This window comes from Chiloscyllium plagiosum, unplaced genomic scaffold (genome assembly GCF_037043375.1).
Source record: "Chiloscyllium plagiosum isolate Xiang-an unplaced genomic scaffold, Cpla_swu_hap1 HiC_scaffold_36, whole genome shotgun sequence".
NCBI lineage: Eukaryota > Metazoa > Chordata > Chondrichthyes > Orectolobiformes > Hemiscylliidae > Chiloscyllium > Chiloscyllium plagiosum.
In genome coordinates this window covers 66860872-66878633 of record NW_028270174.1, presented here as the reverse complement: position 1 = coordinate 66878633, position 17762 = coordinate 66860872, and the positions used below count along the sequence as shown (strand labels likewise).

Here is a 17762-nt window from a genome sequence, read left to right as displayed (position 1 = left end):
TGTCCTCGTGCTTACCAAGATAGCACACGCCTGGATTGAAAACTGGGAACTCCCGATGCTGTCTCAGTACAACAAAACTTAAAGTAGGGGTGGTGACTGAGCCTGGGGTGTGCCTGTACTGTGCTCCCCCTCCAGCACTATGTCTATGTCATGTCTTGTTAGCTGATGTTTGGGGCCCTCTCATTGCTCTCTTCTCTGTGCACTGTGAGTGATCTTACCTGGCAGCAGGATTTATTAAAGGCTCCTGACCTCCCTGACCTTTGTCTCTGGCTGAACAATCATCTTCCCAACCAGCAGTTGGCAAGTCTATTGAGTCAGGAACTCCCTGAGTACCTGTAGAAGACACATAAATAAGCAGAATGGGAAATTAGACTGATGCTGTGAGGGTTACACATGTAGAATGGCAGTGAGCCCACAGAGATCTGGAAAATTCCAGTCTCCATTCCTGGCTTGTGCTGCCTCATCTCTCTGTAGCGGAGAATTCTGTTGGCTCAGGATTTGGAGTAGCTGCAAGAGTGAGAGATGCTGACAGAGGCAGCAATTAGACACATACAGTGAGGGATCCCACATGGAGAGATACTGAGTGATATCACCAGAGTTCAGGATCAAATAATTGTGCGGGAAGAAAGGGTTTTGATTCATGTTGCACTGGGATGCGCAACCTGTGAGCAGGCAAAGTGATGGCCTAGTGGCATTATTATGAGGCAATTTATCCAGAAACTCAGCAAATGTTTTCTGGACACAGGTTTAAATCCAGCCATTGCAAATGATTGAATGTGAATTAAGTTCTTCAAAAAAGATACAATTAAAAACCTGTAAGTGAATATTAAACAATTGCTGATGTTAAGAAAAATCCATCGGGTGCATTTCTGTCTTTAGTGAAGTAATCTAAGGGGGGACTGGGACATCACAGGTATTACAGAAACAACAGCTGAGGGAGGGACAGGACAGGCAGCTCAATGTTCCAGGGGACAGATGCTGCAGGAAGGACAGAAGGGGAGCTGAGAGAGGAGTGAGCTGCTGTTCTGACTGGGTGAACCATCCCAGCAGGACTGAGAGAGAATATTCCTGTGGGACCACCCAGTGACGCTGTGTCCGTGGGATTAATCAGGAACAATGGGTCTTCCCTTTCCTCTGATTGTTCTACAGACCCCGAGGCCCCGCCCTCCTGCACCTTGACCTTCTCAAGATGGCGGCCCTGAGCTCCGCGCTCCCTGTTCCCTCAAACAAATGGCGGCCGTGACCCTGGCCGCTTCCCTGATCAGAGACCGCCGCCTCCTTACACGGGTCTGAAGGGTCTTTTTCGAGTTATTTTTAACCTGTATCCCGGACTTGTGAATTCTCTCCGCTCCTTTCTCCCAGCGAGGGCTCCCACACACCGGCTCTGAGCGCCGCTCTCTGAAGCCGATCGCAGCCGCTGCCGGAGAAAGCAGCTCCATGTCGCTCTCTCTATAATGATCAATGTGACACTGCGCATGCGTCTGAGGTTTCCGGTGAGTTTATAGAGAATATTCATAACTGCACAGAATCATGGGTGAAATATTTGTCATTAACAACTGTGTGTGTCGACTTAGAGACATAGAGCTGTCTAGTATGCGAGTAGATTGTTCGGTACAACTCAACCTTTTTACAACTCAACCATACCGGCCAAGTATGTAAATTACCAGTCGTTCTCAATTTGAAAAGAAGTTTCTTACTCAATTTGTGCAAAACGATTGGAAATATGTATGTTATCGGATTTACATCACAACTATTTCTTAAAATCTCACATTGATTTATGAGAGAGGTTTAACACTCCACTATGTAGTGACAACGATCAATCCTGCAAAACAGTTTGCTTTCTGACCAATCCTGAAGTGCTCACTCCCGAGAATGCTTTGGCCCCGCTCCTCACTCACTCTGGTTGGAGGACCAAGCCGCTGCTTGGTCCTCCCGTTCCGCCCCTTCCTCCCATTTGCAAAGTTGATTCGGGCATGACTCAGCAGCTAAGCACCAAAAACATTAAGGGACAAGGGAAGTTAGAGTCGATATCTTGTGATGCGGTGAAAATATCCCGAATCTTGGACCGGGAGACTGGGTTCAATTCAGGAGGTAAAAACAATGACTGCAGATGCTGGAAACCAGATTCTGGATCAGTGGTGCTGGAAGAGCACAGCAATTCAGGCAGCATCCGAAGACAGGCAAAATCGACGTTTCGGGCAAAAGCCCTTCATGAAGGGCTTTTGCCCGAAACGTTGATTTTGCCTGTCTTCGGATGCTGCCTGAATTGATGGGTTCAATTCACAGCGAGTGCAGGTGTGTCTAATCACAACTTAGAACATGTTCATTCGGAAAAACAAGGGAAGTCAGGAACAGAGTAAAAACAATAGAAAATGCATACAATGTGGTGGGGTTCTCAATGCTCAGATGATTTTAGTCTTTACCAAGTGTTTCAGGGCCCCAGTGGGTCCCTGTACAGACTATTCCACTCCACCTAGTGCACAGCCAGATACCACGATTGTGGGGCAAAGTGTTGTGGTGGGATACGGAGGTGCTTTTCTGGAACTCCCTCGGTTTTGGAGGTGAAAATAGGTGAGAAGAAGCAGGGTTTTGTATGGAGTTACCTGTTCCCCTCCTGTTGCAGCAACTTATTATTGCCCTGACTCGACCTCGTGCATGTTTGGTAGAGATCAGGTGACATTTCGTAAGCCAACATACAAGATCCGTCACTCTGTTTAAGACAGTGGAAATCTCTTGTAGCACAATAGTCATAGAACAATACAGTGCAGAACAAGCCCTTCAGTCCTTGATGTCACGCCGACCTGTGAACTGTTCTCAGCTCGTCCCCCTACACTATTCCAAAATCACCCATGTCCTTATCTAAGGATTGTTTAAATCGTCCTGATGTGGCTGAGTTGTCTACATTAGCAGGTAGTACAGTCCACAACATTACCAATCTCTGAGTAAAAAACCTGCCTCTGACATCTGTCTTAAATCTATCACTCCTCATTTGTAGTTATGCCCCCTCGTGCATACTGACGACATCATCCTAGAAAAAGACTTCCATTGTCTACCCTATCTGAGCCTCTGATCATCTTGTATGTCTCTATCAAATCCCCTCTTAGCCTTTTTCTTGCCAAGGAGAACAGGTTCAAGTCTCTCAGCCTTTCCTCAAAAGACCTTCCCTCCAGACTAGGCAATATCCTGGTTAATCTCCTCTGCACCTTTTCCAATTCCTCGCGTCCTTCCAGAAATATGGGTACCAGAACTGCACACAATATTCCAAGTATGGCCGCACCAGCATTTTGTATATTTGCAGCATGATATTGCGGCTCTGGAACTCAATTACTCTCTGAAAGAAACCTAACACACCGTATGCCCCCTTGACAGTACTATCCACCTGGGTGGCAACTTTCAGGGATCTATGTACATGGACTCCGATATCCCTCTGCACATCCACACTACCAAGAATCTTTCCATTGACTCAGTACTCTGCCTTCCTGTTATTCTTCTCAAAGTGCATCACCTCACATTTAGCTGCATTGAACTCCATTTTCCACCTCTCAGCCCAATTCTGCAGTTTATCCAAGTCCCCCAGCAACCTGTGACACACTTCCACACTGTCCACTACTCCACCGATTTTAGTGTCATCAGCAAGTTTACTAATCCATCCACCTATGCCTGCGTCTAAGTCACTTCTAAAACTGACAAACAGCAGTGGTCCCAAAGCAGATTTTTGTGGCACACCACTAGTAACTGGACTCCAGTTGAATATTTTCCATCAACCACCACTCGCTGCCTTCCTTTAGAAAACCAGTTTATAATCCAAACTGCTAAATCACCCTGATTTCCATGCCTGTGCATCTCTCCAACAGCCTACCATGTGGAACCTTATCAAAGGCTTTACTGAAGTCCATGTATACCACGTGAACTGCCCTACCCTCATCTACATGCTTGGTCACGTTCTCAAAAAACTCAATGAGGTTTGCGAGACATGACCTGCCCTTGACGAAACCATGTTGATTATCTGAAATCAAATTGTTGTTTGCAAGATGATTATAAATCTTATCTCTTATAATCCTTTCCAAAACCTTACCTACAACAGAGGTCAGGCTCACTGGTGTATAATTATCTGTGTCATCTCTACTGCCCTTCTTGAACAAAGACACAACATTTGGAATTCTCCAGTCCTCTGGTACCAAACCTGTAGACAATGACGACTCAAATATGAAAGCCAAATGCTCTGCTATCTCCTCCCTAGCTTCCCAGAGAATCCTCGGATAAATCCCATCCGACCCAGGGGACTTATCTACTTTCACTCTTTCTAGAATTGATAACACCTGTTTCTAACTAATCTCGATCCTTTATAGTCTAATATCTCATACCACATTCTTCTCCTCTACAATATTCGTCTTTCCCTGAGTGAAAACCGATGAGAAATATTCATTAGCACCTCTCCAATCTCCACAGGGTACACACTAAACTTCCCACTTCTGTCTTTGATTGGACCTATTCCTACCCTAATCATCATTTTATTCCTCACATACCTATAGAAACCTTTAGGGTTCTCCTTTATTCTATTTGCTAAAGACTGCTCGTCTCCTCTCTTTGCTCTTCTTAACTCTCTCTTTAAATCCTTCCTATCTGATCTGTAACTCTCCATCTCCTCATCTGAACCATCTTGGCTCATCAACACATAAGCCTCCTTCTTCTTCTTAACAAGCAAAGCAATTTCTGTAGTAAACCACGGTTCCCTTACCTTATCACTTCCTCCCTGCTGACAGGGACATACCTATCGAGGACATGCAATATCTCTTCCTTAAACCAGCTCCACATTTTCATTGTCTGCATCCCCTGCATTTTGCTACCCTATTCTATGCATCCTAATTCCTGCCTAATTGCATTATAATTGTCCTTGCCCCATTGATAACTCTTGCCCTGTGGCATGTACCTGTCCCTTTCCATTGCTAAACTAAACATATCTGAATTATGGTCATTCTTTCCAAAGTGCTCACCTAAAACTAAATCAAACACCTGAACTGGTTCATTACCAAGCACCAGATCCAATGTGGCCTCCCCTCTTGTTGGCCATCGACATACTGTGTCAGGAAACCCTCCTGTACAGACTGGACAAAAACTGATCCATCCAACGTACTAGAGTTATAGTATTCCCAGTCAATGTTGGGGAAGCTAATGTCCCCCATAATGACCACCCTGGTACTTTTACTCTTACCCAGAATAATTTTGCTAATCCTCTCTTCCATTTCCCTGGAACTCTGTGGAGGCCTATAAAAAACTCCAAGCAGTGTGAACTCTCCTCTCCAGTTTCTAACCTCAGCACACACTACCTCAGAAATAGAGTCCTTATCAAAAGTATTCTCAGCCACCGTTATACTATCCTTGACTAACATGACTTGCATGGACCCATTGCAGTGCTTGAAACTTCATGAGGCAGCCATACTCTCTATGACAGACAGACTCAGTCTGGAACCTTCTCTGTCCTTAAGACCTTATACACTGCCTACCCTCCTCCGTTTCCCCTTTGCATGTTCCCTTTCCAACCCAACCCAACTGCAATTGGGTTGGGTTGGAAAGGGAACATGCACCAGATATAACCTCCTGGCAACGCACAGGAAAGCCACTCACACAGACCAAGTCCTGAACAACGAAAGCAACCACCCCAACACACACAAAAGAAGTTGCATCAAGACACTATTCAAAAGGGCCACAACACGCTGCAGTACATCAGAACTGCAAAAAGAGGAAGAAGAACACCGATACAATATATTCGCCAAAAACGGATACCCGCGCAACTTCATCAACAGAGGCCTAAGGGAAAGACAACGGAATGAGGACATGCCATAACCCAAAGGACTAGCCACACTACCATACATCAAGAGCATTTCCGAACTGACAGCCAGACTACTGCGACCACTAGGACTCATAACAGCACACAAACCAACAGCCACTCTCAGACAAAACTCACCAGAACGAAGGACCCGATACCCAGCATGAGCACAACCAATGTAGTGTACACAATCCCATGCAAGGACTGCACAAAACACTACATAGAACAAACAGGAAGACAGCTAACGATCTGCATCCATGAACACCAACTAGCCACGAGACGACATGACCAGCTATGCTTAGGAGCTACACACGCAGATGACAAGCAACATGAATTCGACTGGGACAACACTACTATTATAGGACGAGCCAAACAGAGAACAGCCAGGGAATTCCTAGAGTCATGGCCCTCATCCACAGATTCAATCAATAAGCACATCGATTTGAACCCAATATACCGACCACTGCAATGGACAGCTGGAATTGACAACCGGAAGCGGCAGATTCAAACCACTACAAATGCCGGAGGAAACATCACAGAAGCGCTTCACAGGAGGCTCCCAAGTACTGAGAATGTCACCTAGACAGGGGACGAAATGTCTGTAACACAAATTCCCAGCTCGGCGAATAGAATCACAACAACGAAGACTGTGAAACTTTGCAGAGTAACACAGATACATTGATTTGGCAATGGTAAGTCATGTGGAATATAATGTTCATAAATGTAATGTCATATTGTTTGGTTGGAGTAACATTTAAAAAGAGATTATTACTTGAATTTTAAAAAGTTGCATTATTTGCTATGCAGAGGCACCTGAGTACCCTTCTGCATGAACGTTGGTCACCAGATATAACAATCAATTCAGAAGGCAAATGCAATTTTGTCCTTCATTGCTGAAGGAATTGTGCTTAAAAGCAGAGGTTATGTTCCAGCTGTATTGGGTTCTGGTGAGGCTACACCTGGAGTACTCCGTGTAGTTTTTATCTCCTTAGTTGAGAAAAAATGTACTGGCACTAGAGGGAGTGTAGAGGAGGTTAAATAGGTTGATTCCAGAGTTGAGGGGTTTGGCTTAACAGAGGCTGAGTAGATTGGGATTATAATCATTGGAATTCAGAAGAAAGGAAGCATATAAAATAATGAATGAAATGGATAAAATAAAAGTAGAGAGGATGTTTCCACTGACAGGTGAATCTAGGACAAGAGGGCATCAACTCAAGATTAGAGGCAGCAAATTTAGGACTGAATTGAGATGGAACTTCTTAACCTCAATGGAATTCATTGCCCAGGGAAGTAGTTGATGCTAGTTCAGTAAAGCTCAGGTAGCTTTTTTTCAGAAAAAGAAATAAGTAATTAAGGAATACGGTGAGAACATGGGTAAATGGTTCTGCGTCCACGAAATGATCAGCCATGATCTTATTGAATGGCAGAGCAAGCTCAAAGGGCAGGATGGCCTTCTCCTGTTCCTCGTTCTTATGTTATGTATTCCTCCCTCACTCGTGACTTGGAGGTGCTGGTGTTGGATTAGGATGGACAAAATTAAAATTCACAGAACACCAGGTTATAGTCCAACAGGTGTATTTGGAAGCACTAGCGTTGCTGCTGCTTCATCAGCTGGTTGTGTGTTTTTAACTTTGTCCCTCACTCTTGTAACTTACGAATAGCAACAAAAGCCACGAAGCAGTGCGCATGCTCCAGCCAACAAAGTTCCCCGGATGATTGATGTCAGGGGCGGAACTGGAGGACCTGGCGGGGCAATTGGCCCTCCAACCAATCAGTGAGCGAGGGGCGGGACTTGGTAATACCACGTGATCATCCTCGCGAACAGCGCGAATGTGCGGGAGGAGAGTTGTCAGTCAGGAAAGGAATAAACACCAGGAAGCGGGAGGGAAAATGTGTTGGTATGGGCTGAGAGATTGTGCAAACATTTGGTGCACATCGGAAAATACAAATTTGAAACTTAGTCTCTTTTTTGCAGTAAACGGGAAAATGCCTCATCTAGCGATTGACTCGAGTAAGCGCCGCCATCTTTATTCGTGGCAACGATTCACTGGACACGTGCAGCCGCCAGCTTTGTAGGGGGCAAAGTTCAGCGGGACGCATGTGCAGCCTTCTCTGGTGGGGAGTCATAGGGCAGGATTTACACAGAGCATATTTAGCATTTGTCTAAATTGAACCCAGTCTGCCATTCCTCGCCCAAATGGTCCATCTGGTCAAGATCCTGTTGCATTCTGAACTAACTTTCTTCATTGTCCACTACACCTCCAATTTTGGTGTCTTCTGTAAACCCACTGACCATATCTCATATTCACATCCAAGTCAATTATTTAAGGACCCAATATCCCAGAGAAATTGATTTTTTTTTCTCTGGATTTATTTCGTCATTCATTTAAATGATTTGGATATGAATAGAGGCGGTACAGTTAGTAAGTTTGCAGGTGACACCAAAATTGTTGGTATTATGGTCAGTGATAAAGGTTGTCTCAGAATACAATGGGATATTGATCAGATGGGCCAATGGGCTGAGCAATGGCAGATAGGGTTTAATTTAGATAAATGTGAGGTGCTGCATTTTAGAAAAGCAAATCGGAGCAAGACTCACACACTGAATTGTAAGGTCTTAGAGAGTCTTGCCGAACAAAGAGACCTTGGAATGCAGGTTTACAGTTTCTTGAAAGTAGTGTCATAAGTAGATAGGATAGTGAAGAAGACGTTTGGTGTGCTTCCCTTTATTGGTCAGAGTGTTGAGTAAAGGAGCTGGACAGGACATTGGTTAGGCCACTTTTGGATTATTTTGTGCAATTCTGGTCTCCCTCCTATCAGAAGGAGGCACTGAAATTTGAAAGGTTTGTGAATTGATTTTCAAGGATGTTGCCAGGGTTGGAGGATTTGAGTTGCAGGGAGAGGCATAATAGGCTGGGGCCATTTTCCCTGGAGTGTCATAGGCTGAGATGTGATGTTGAAGAGGTTTATATAATCGTGAGGGACATGGATAGCGTAAGTAGACAAGGTGTTTACCTTGGGGTGGTGGTGCCCAAAACTAGAGGATGTAGGTTTAGGGTGTGAGGGGAAAATTCAACAGGAGCCTAAAGGGCAACCAAAATTGTAACATTTCAAAGGCATTTGGATAGGAAGGGTTCTGAGGGATGGCGGCCAAGTGCTGGCAAATGGGAATAGATTAGGTTACAATATCTGGTTGGCATAGACTGGTTGGATTGAAGAGTCTGTTTCGGTGCTAGACATCTCTGACTGTGGGATCATAAAAGTGAACACTGCTCTGATTCGCCTGTGAGCTCCTTGATGTCCACTTGTTCATTATCTAGCTTCCTCAGTCTCTGAGTGTATTTTTGCTCTGTTTAGTATTTTATGATCACATTCACAGACCTTTCTGTAAATGAATTGTCCACTGCTGCCCGGCTCCTGGCCATATTACAGAGGAGGTAGTACTGGATGTCTTAAATCGTAGAAAAGTGGATAAATCCCTGGGACCTGTTAAAGTGTATCCCAGATATTTGTGGAAAGCTAAGAAAATGATGGCAGTTCACCTCCCTGAGATATTTATATTGTCATTGGTGACAGGTGAGGTGCTGGAAAACGTGTGCTATTATTTAAAAAGGTGATAAGGAAAGGCCAGGGAACAAGAGAACAGTGAGCTTGAAGTCAGTGGCAGGCAAGTTGTTGGAAGGGATTCTGAGGGACAGGATTTACATGTATTTGGAAAGACGAGGAATGATGAGGGATAGTCAACATGGCTTTGTGTGCGGGAAATTCTCTCTCTCTAACTTCATTGAGTTTTTTTTGAAGGTAGACTGTGGACGTTGTCTATATTGACACTGAGCAATGTTCCACAAAGCAGACTGGTTAGCAAGGTTAGATAACATGAAATGTTGGGAGAACTTGCCATCTGGATACAAAACTGGCTTGAATGAAGGAGGCAGAGGGTGGTGAAAGAGGGTTGCTTTGTGGACTGGAGGCCTATGAGCAGCAGTGTGCTGCAGGAATGGATATTGGGTCCTTAACTAATTGACTTGGATGTGAATATGAGATATGGTCAGTGGGTTTACAGAAGACACCAAAATTGGAGGTGTAGTGGACAATGAAGAAAGTTAGTTCAGAATGCAACAGGATCTTGACCAGATGGGCCATTTGGGCGAGGAATGGCAGACTGGGTTCAATTTAGACAAATGTAAGCTGTTGGATTTTGGAAAGGCAAATCAGGGCAGGATTTATACACTAAATGGTAAAGTCCTTGGGAATGTTGCTGAACATAGAGACCATGGAGTGCAGGTTCATTGTTCCTTGAAAGTAGAGTCGAAGGTAGGCAGACTAGTGAAGGTGGTGTTTGGTATGCTTATATTTATTGGTCAATGCATTGAGTACAGAAGCTGGGACGTCAAATTGTGGCTGGACAGGACATTGATTAAGCCATTTCAGGAATTCTGTTTTAAGTTCGAAATTCCCTGTTCAGGAAAGGATGTTGTGAATCATGAATCAGTTCAGACAAGATTTACAAAGACTTTGCTAGGGTTGGAGGATGTGGGCTACAGGGTGAGGCTGAATAGGCTAGGTGTAATTTCCCCGGAGAGTCAAAGACTGAGAGGTGACCCTCAAAGATCAGCAATGCAGCCATTGTGTGGAGCTGCAGGCGACGGGGAGATACGGAGACAAGTATTTTGCATCATGTTTACTATGAAGAACATGGGAGATATAGAATGTGGGGAAATAAATGGTGACATCCATATTACAGAGGAGGAGGTGCTCAATGAGTGGCTAAGGAGCTGGTGCAGGGGGAAAAAAGATTCACTTTTTTTGGATCATTGTGATCTCCTCTGGAGTAGAGTTGACCTGCATAAGAAGGATGGATTGTACCTGAATTGGAACGTGTCTAATATCTAGGCAGGGAGACTTGCTAGTGATACTCAGGAAGCAAGAAACCAGTGAAGGAGTGGATGTAAACCCAAGAAGATAGTGAGAAAAGAGGTATGTCTGAGGCTGGTACAGTTCAGAAGTCAAATAATCAAGGCAGGCAAGGATCAGTATTAATATAATGGGCTGAATGAGGTCGGACTGAGCAGTTGCACTGCATTTACTTCAATGCAAGAGGCCTGACAGGGAAGGCAGATGAGCTCAGGGTATGGTTTTGAACATGGCACTGGGATATTATAGCAATTACAGAGGCATCACTCAGGGATGGATAGGCCTGGCAGCTTAATGTTCCAGGGTATAGATGCTATAGGAAGATTAGAAAGGGGGACAAGAGAGAAGGAGGAGTGGCATTTTTGATTCGGGATAGCATTATGTTTTTGCTTAGGGAGGATATTCCTGGGAGTACGCCCAGTGAAGTTATTTAGGTGGAACTGGGAAATAAGAAAGGGATGATCACATTATTGGGGTTTTCTGCATGGATCTCGTCTGGGTCCTCTGGTTTGCTCCCACAGTCCAAAGATGCGTAGAGTAGGTTGGATTATCCAGGCTGAATTGCCCATTGTTGACGGTTGCGCAGGTTGGGTGAATTATCCAGGCTGAATTGCCCAGAGTGTTGAGGGATGTGCAGGTTGTGTGGATTATCCAGGCTGAATTGCCCATAATGTTCAGGGATGTGTAGGTTGGCTGGCCCTGGGAAATGCAATGTTACAGGGGGAAGTTAGGAGGCTCTAAGTGTCAGTATTAATATGATGGGCTGAATGACCTGCTTTCACACTGTTGGGAGTCTCTGATAATTCTACTAGTTTTAAAATAGTTACAGAAAATAATATACCAGATCTAAACGTTAAGGTTCTGAATTGGACAAAGGCCAATTTTGATGGCACAAGGCAAGAACTTACATCTGGCCCCTCAAGCCTGCTCTGCCATTCAATAAGATCAGGCCTGATCTTTTCATGGCCTCGGCTCCACATTCCTGCTCTCTCACCATTACCCTTAATTATTTTCCTGTTCACAAATCTACATTTTGCCTTAAAGGCATTCAAGTTGATAACGTCAAATGCTGCACGCGGCAGGAAATTCCACAGATTCACAACCCTTTAGCTGAAGAAGCTCCTCCTGAACTCAGCCCTAAATCTGCTCACCCTTATTTTCAGGTTATGCTCTAGTTTGACCCGCCCCCAGTGGAAATAGCCTCCCTGCTTCTATTTTATCTACTCCCTTCATAATTTTATTGTTTCCTCTCCAACCTCCATCTTTTAAATTACAATGACTTTCGAACCAGTTTTCTCAATCTCTCCACATACACCAATCCTCTCAACTCCTGACTCAAACTAGTGAACCTCCTCTGTACTCCCTCCAGTGCCAGTACATCCTTGCTAATGTAAGGGGACCAAACCTGTGCACAGTACTCCAGGTGTGGCCTCCCCAGCACCCTGTACAACTGCAGCATAACCATCCCTCTAGCAATGAAGGACAATATTCCCTTCACTGCCATAATTACCTACTGCACCTGCAAACCAACTTCCTGTGATTCATGCATAAGGACACCCAGCTCCCTCCGCACAGCAGCATGGTGCACGTTCTCACCATTTCATCATCCAGTTTGCTGTTAGTTCAACCAAAATGGATGACCTCACATATCCCAACATTGAACCCCATCTGCCAGACTCTTACCCACTCACTTAACCTATCTGTCTCCCTGTGCAGACTGACAGTGGCCTCTGCAGACATTGCTCTACCTCATCTTTGTAACAAATGTGAACTCTGACACCGTACACTTGGTCCTCAACTCCAAAACATTTGTGTAAATTGCAAACAGTTGTAGTGCCAACACTAAACCAAACACCCGTTTATCCCCATTCTTTATTTTTTGTTGGTTAACCGATCCTGTATCAATGATGATACATTACCCATACTGCTGTGCATCTTTACCTTATTCAGCAGCCTTTTGTGTGGCAACTTGTCGAATACCTTCTGGAAATCCAGGTACACCACATCCACCGAGTCCGCCTTGTCCAACGCGCTCGTCGTATCTTCAAATAATTCCAGTAAATCCTTAAATGCGACCTGCCTTTCATGAATCCATGCTGTGTTTGCTAAATGAGACAATTTCTACCCAGATATCTCAGCACTACTTCCTTGAGAGATTCAAGCATTTTCTCCACTACAGAAGTTAAGCTAACGGGTCCTTTTTGAAAAATAGTGGCACCGCATTTGCAGCTTCCAGTCTGTCAAAACCATCCCAGAATCCAACAAATTTTGGTGAATTAGCACGAGTCTATTTGTTATTCACTCCCCCCCCCCCCCGCCCCCAACCACCACCCCCGCCTTCTCCTTTAGTCCCTGGGATGTAATCCATCAGGGCCAGGAGACCCATCTAGCTTTAGGTTGTTATCTTTCCCAACATTACCTCTTTACTGGGAATGATTGCTTCTCTGTCCTCATCTGCCATTGCCTCCATAGGCCTGCGACAACAAGAGTACACAGACAGTATGTTCCTGTTAAGGCCAAGGCTGGTAGGTGTAGAGAATGCTGCCTATCGAAAGAAATTGAGTGCCTGGTGAAGAAAATGAAGGAGGCATATGGTAGGTACAGAGAGCGGTTTTTGTGTGAATCCCTAGAGGAGTATAGGGGCAATAGGAGTATACTCGAGGTAAACCATGAGGGCAAAAAGGGGACATGAGATAGCTTCAGGAAATAGGTTTAAGGAGAATCCAAAGTGATTGTACAAATACACTAAGGACAAACGAGTAACCAGGCAGAGAATAGGTACCCGCAAACATCAAGGCTGTCTGTGGAACCGCAGGAGGTGAGAGCGATTCTGTATGAGCGGAGAGGTTTTACAAACAAAATGTGCACATCGGAAAACACAAATTTGAACGTCCCAGTCTCGTGTTTTCAGTAAACGGGGAATTGCCTCAGTGTGGCTGCAGGCATGGGTGCACGCCGCCATCTTTATTTGGGGCAAAAATTCACTGGACACATGCGGAGCCACCAGCTTTGTCGGGGGCAATGTGCAGCCAGGCGCATGTGCGGTCTTTCTCTGGTACAGAGTCATTGGGCAGGATTTACACAGAGCACATTCAAAGTCAGAGAAATTGATGTTTATTTCTGGATTTGTTTCGTCATTCATTTAAATTATTTGGTATCGTAAATGAGTTTGCAGGTCATACAAAATTGGAGGTATTGTGGATAATGGAGAAGGATACCTCACATTACAATGAGATATTGATCAGATGGGGTTTAATTTAGATAAATGTTAGGTGCTGCAGTTTGGAAAAGTAAATCAGGGCAGGACTTATACACTGAATGGCAAGGCCCTGGAGACGTTTGCAGAACAAAGAGACCTTGACTGCAGGTTCATAGTCCTTGCAAGTCAAGTTGCAGGTCGATAGGATGATGAAGAAGGTGTTCAGTATATTTTCCTTTATTGTTTCGAGCATTGAGTATAGGATGTTGGAGGTCATGTTTCTGTACAGGACATTTGTTAGGCCACTTTTGGAATAGTGTGTGCAATTCTGGCCTGACTCCTATCAGAAGGGTGCTGTGAAACTTGAAAGGTTTCAAAAAAGACTTATAAGGATGTTGTTACGGATGGAGGATTTGAGCTGTAGGGTGAGGCATAAAAGGCTGGGGCTATTTTCCCTGGAGTGGCGTAGGCTGAGTGGTGATGTTATGGAGGTTTATACAATCATGAGGGGCATGAATAGAGTAAATGAACAAGGTGTTTTCCCTGGAATGGTGGTGTCCAGATGTAGAGGGCATTGCTTTAGGGTGAACGGATAAAATTTCAAAGGGGCCTAAAGGACAACTCTTTCATGCAGTGGGTAGAATGAGCTGCCAGAGTAAGTGGTGGAGGCTAGTACAATTAAAACATGTTAAAGGCATCTAAATAGACACATGATATGATTAGGAAGCGTTTACAGGGATATGGGCCAAGTGCTGGCAAATGGGAATAGACTCACTTCGGATACCTGTTTGGCAAGGATGAGTTAGACCGAAGGGTCTGTGTCGGTGCTATACATCTCTATGACTGTGGGATCACAACAACTTAAACTGCTCTGCTTCATCTCTGGGCTCCCTCATGACCACTTTGTCAATATCTAGCTTCGTCAGTATCGAACAATGGGTGTATTTTTGGTCTGTTTGGTATTTTACTATTATTTTTACCGACATTTTTGTAAGTTAATTTTTCACTGCCGCACAGCCCCTGACCATGTGCTGCTTATCAATATTTGCTGGAAAATCTTTAACAGTCAAGAATTCCTTTTTCCAATAAGCAAGTGTATCTTCCTTCCATTTCTGACTATCAAATTCTGCACCATTTTCAATCCCCGTAATCCGTTTTGCACTCCCTGAAACATCAACTGTGTTTCTCCTTCCACAGATACCAGTGATTAATGCCAAAGCCCTGTAGCTGTGGAGAGGGTGATGTTTGACTTTCTTGCACAGCTGCAGTTTGTGTGGTGAAGGTGCTCCCACAATGTGGTTGGGTAAGAGACATTACAGAGTATTCACTCAGCAACAGTAAAGATCTGAAGATAATGTCCAAATCAACAACAGTTTGTATTTTTATTATCATGCTTATAATTCCACAAAAATATTATTGAGAATTTTAAACATCAGGCCAGAGATGGTGATATTAGGTCAGGTGACCAAAAGCATTGCCAAATAAGCAGGTTTTGAGGAATGTCTTAAAGGGGGAAAGCAGACCTGTGAGGTTTTGGCTGCGAATTTCAGACCGTGTTGCTTTGGCAACTGTAAAAGCAGCCACACAGGTAAAGTAATGAATTAACAGATCATTGGGAGTCTCGAACAGAATGGGTTGTCGAAGTCTCAAAGGTTGTGTGTTGCAGCGAGCTAGGGGATGATCACAATCAGGAATTAAATCCAGGGTGAGAATTTTAAATTGAGGGATGTGGGCCGGATGCTGGCAGGTGAGACTAGATTGGGTTGGGATATCTGGTCAGCATGGACGGGTTGGATTGAAGGGTCTGTTTCCATGCTGTACATCTCTGTGGCTCTATGTTGTTGATTATGAATAGCAGCCTTTTGATGGATCAACAAGTTTTGGTACAAGGGAGTACTTGGGCAGCAGAGATTTTTCTTGAGATTACAGGGAGGTTGGATGTGGGAAGCTGGCCAGGGGTACGTTTGGATAATGAAGTCTGGAGATAACACAAGATGGATGAGAGTGTATGAGCTGCGACAAGGGTGGAATCAGCTAGAATTAGTGGTCTTGGAGTGGGACTGGGCTGTCACCCTCACCTCGCCTCTGGGATTTAGTTAGTTGTCAGGTTGTGAATCAGGGCGGTACCACAATCGGGAGCTAAGTGGCCCTGGTGGAGACTAAAATGAGTGTCGCTCAGCTGGCTGTGCTGAGCAGCTGCTGCTTGATAGCCCTGTTGATAACATGTTCCATCACTTTACTGCTGATCGAGTGTGGACTGATAGAGGGAAATTGGCTGGGTTGGATTGTCCTGTGTTTTTGTGTTGAACATTCCTCGGCAATGTTTCACATTGTCAGTAGATGCCAGTGCTGGAGCGGTACGTGACTTGGTGGATGGCAAGTTCTGGAGCACAAGCTATCAGTATTATTGCCAGAATGTTGGCAGAGTCCATAGCCTTTGCACTACTTAACCATTTCTTGATGTTATTCAAACTCAAGCTAACTGGCTTAAAACTCACATCTGTGATGTTAGAAACCACTGGAGAAGGCTAAGATGGATCATCCCACTTTGCATCTGGCTGCAGATTGCTGCTGATGCTGTCATCTTATCTGGTGCATGGATGTGTGAGGCTCCTCCATCAGTAAAGGTGGGGATATCTGTGATCCTTCCTCCAGTGAGTTGTTTAATTGTCCATCACCGTTCACAACTGGGTGTGGCAGAACTGCAGAGCTCCGATCTGTTCCATTGGTTGTGGGATTGTTTAGCTCTGTTGCTTGTTGCTGATGCTGTTTGAAATGCAGATGGTCCTTTTTGGTAGCTTCATCAGGTTGGCACTTCATTTTTAGGTATGCCTGGTTCTGCTCTTGGCATGCCCTCCTTTACTGTCCATTGTGATGGGTGAGTGCGGGACGTACAAACCCATGAGATTTCAGATTGTGCTGGAGTACAGTTCTGCTGCTGTTGATGTCCCACAGTGCCTCAGAGATACCCAGTTTGAGGTCCTACATCTATTCAAAGTCTGTCCCATTTAGAACAGTGATAGTGTCACTCAACACGATGGAGGTTTTTCTCAACTTTAAGCCAAGACTTGTGTCTCCAAAAGGAATGTGTGATGGTCGCTCGTACTGATACTGTCATGGACAGATGTATCTGCAGCTGGTCACTTCATAACAATGAGATCAAGTATGTTGTACACTCTTGGTTCCCTCACCACCCACTGCAGATTCAGATGAACAGCTATGTCGTTTAGGACCTGACCAGCTCAGTCAGTAATTCTGTTGCAGAGTTAGTCTCGATTGTGGACATTGAAATCCTGTACCCAGAGTACGTTTGACACCATTTTACTTCCTTAGTGCTTCCTTCAAATGTTGTTCAACATGAAGGAGAACTGATCCATCAGCCAAGGGAGGACAGTACGTGGAAATCATCAGGAGCCATGAGATTTCCTGGTGTCCGGAGTCAATGCTGAGTACTCCAAGGGCAAATCCTCCCTGTCTGTGCCACCACCTCTGCCTGGTCTGTCCTGCTGGTGGAGCAGGAAATATCCAGAGATTTCAGGAGAAAGTGAAGACTGCAGATGCTGGCGATTAGAGTCAAGAGTCTGGTGCAGGAAAAGCACAGCAGGTCAGGCTGATGAACGGCTTAGCCTCGAAACATCGATTCTTCTTCTCCTCAGATGCTGCCTGACCTGTTGCGCTTTTCCATCACCACAATCTGGTGATGGTGGTGTCTGGTCATTGTCTGTAAGGGTTGATTTCATGAGTATGAGTATGTCAGGCTGCTCCTTGATTGGTCTGTGAGACAGCTCTGCACATTTTGGCACCAAAATCCAGATGTTAGTC

General features: G+C 44.7%; 1 long non-coding RNA gene across 3 annotated transcripts in view; it reads left to right on the top strand.

Moving 5' to 3' along the window:
- Positions 1–1443: 1443 nt before the first annotated feature.
- LOC148139977 (uncharacterized) overlaps positions 1444–17762 on the top strand; it is a 51453-nt gene continuing 35134 nt past the window's right edge. Inside the window, exon 1 of one of the 3 annotated variants that reach the window (XR_015753276.1) lies at positions 1444–1493. This is a non-coding gene — a long non-coding RNA (uncharacterized LOC148139977). Of the gene's footprint in view, positions 1494–7662; positions 7726–15136; positions 15244–17762 lie in introns of those variants that run through there. The other 2 variants (XR_015753278.1, XR_015753275.1) reach the window with 2 other exon arrangements.